Raw genomic sequence first — 1334 nt, 5'->3', positions numbered from 1 at the left:
CTGCCTCAGCCTCCAAAGTACTGGGACTACAGACATGAACCACCACACCTGGCCTTCAGAATCTTATTTTCTTTTTCTTTTCTTTTTTTCTTTTCTTTTTGGATCAAGTCTCACTCCGTTGCCCAGGCTGGAGTGCAGTGGTACAATCTCAGCTCATTGCAACTTCCACCTTCCAGGTTCAAGCTATTCTTGCCCTCAGTCTCTGGAGTAGCTGGAAATACAGGTATGCGCCACCATGCCTGGCTAATTTTTTTGTATTTTTAGTAGAGATGGGGTGTCACCATGTTGGCTAGGCTGGTCTTGAACTCCTGGCCTCAAGGAATCCGCCTGCCTCGGCCTTCCAAAGTGCTGGGATTACAGGGGTGAACCACTGTGCCTAGTCCCCAGAATCTCATTTTTAATGTTTTCTTCACAGACAAGGAGGTGAGATTTTCATAATGGTAGGTCGGGTTTCACACAGGAGCCACCATGGGTGATAGGTGTGGCTTGCAGAAGGAGGAACAGAATCCTTCATTATCAGCTCAGAAGATTCTGTTAGACCTTTCATTGATTATCCTGCTGCACATGTGGTCTCAGGGTGAGCCACAGAGCTAGATGTGATGCTGAAATTCTTTGGTGGAAAGAGCTTCTTTGGAGAGAGGTGGTTTAGTGATTGGTTCTGGAGAGATAACCTTCATGACTGAATCTCTATCCCTGCCAGTTCCTACTCCCAGGGGCCTCTTCACACGAGATTCTCTCTCCAGATACCCGGACTGCAGGAAGGGGAGGCTGACCCGCAAGGACTCTACGAAAATGGCTGTCTGTGAACAGCCCCAACCACCCAGCTGCGGGGACACACACCATTACAACGTGCAGCTGGAAGCACGCTGATGGTAAATTACCCCCATCACAATAGCAACTACAAATGTAGCATTCCTAGGAACAAGTTTATAAACGATATAAAGGAAGGCACAATTCTGCTGTAGAGAAGAAGCTAAGTAAGTGAAAAGACAAACCACACTTCTGGATAGGAGGATTATGAAAACGTCAATTCTTGCTCAAACTAAAGTAAATCCAATTGAAGTCCTAACATACTTTTGTGGACAAGTAGAAAAATCATGCTAAAATTTATCTTGAAAAGTCAATACTTTGCAGTTGCCAAGAATTTTAAAATAAAAGTAATGATGACTGAAGATTTCACAGTAATGGAAATAGCAGTGCTAGAAGAAAACATTGGTGAATATAAAGTAGGCACTTTCTACAGGAAAGAAATCATGATGGAAAATTTGATATATTTACATATCTGGAAATGTCATGAATGAAATACAGAGAGGGGTCAAATGTGGTGGCTCACA

This window comes from Colobus angolensis, unplaced genomic scaffold, assembly GCF_000951035.1.
Source record: "Colobus angolensis palliatus isolate OR3802 unplaced genomic scaffold, Cang.pa_1.0 Scaffold33, whole genome shotgun sequence".
Lineage (NCBI taxonomy): Eukaryota > Metazoa > Chordata > Mammalia > Primates > Cercopithecidae > Colobus > Colobus angolensis.
The sequence above is the reverse complement of the archived record's forward strand: the minus strand, read 5'-3'. Positions refer to the sequence as shown.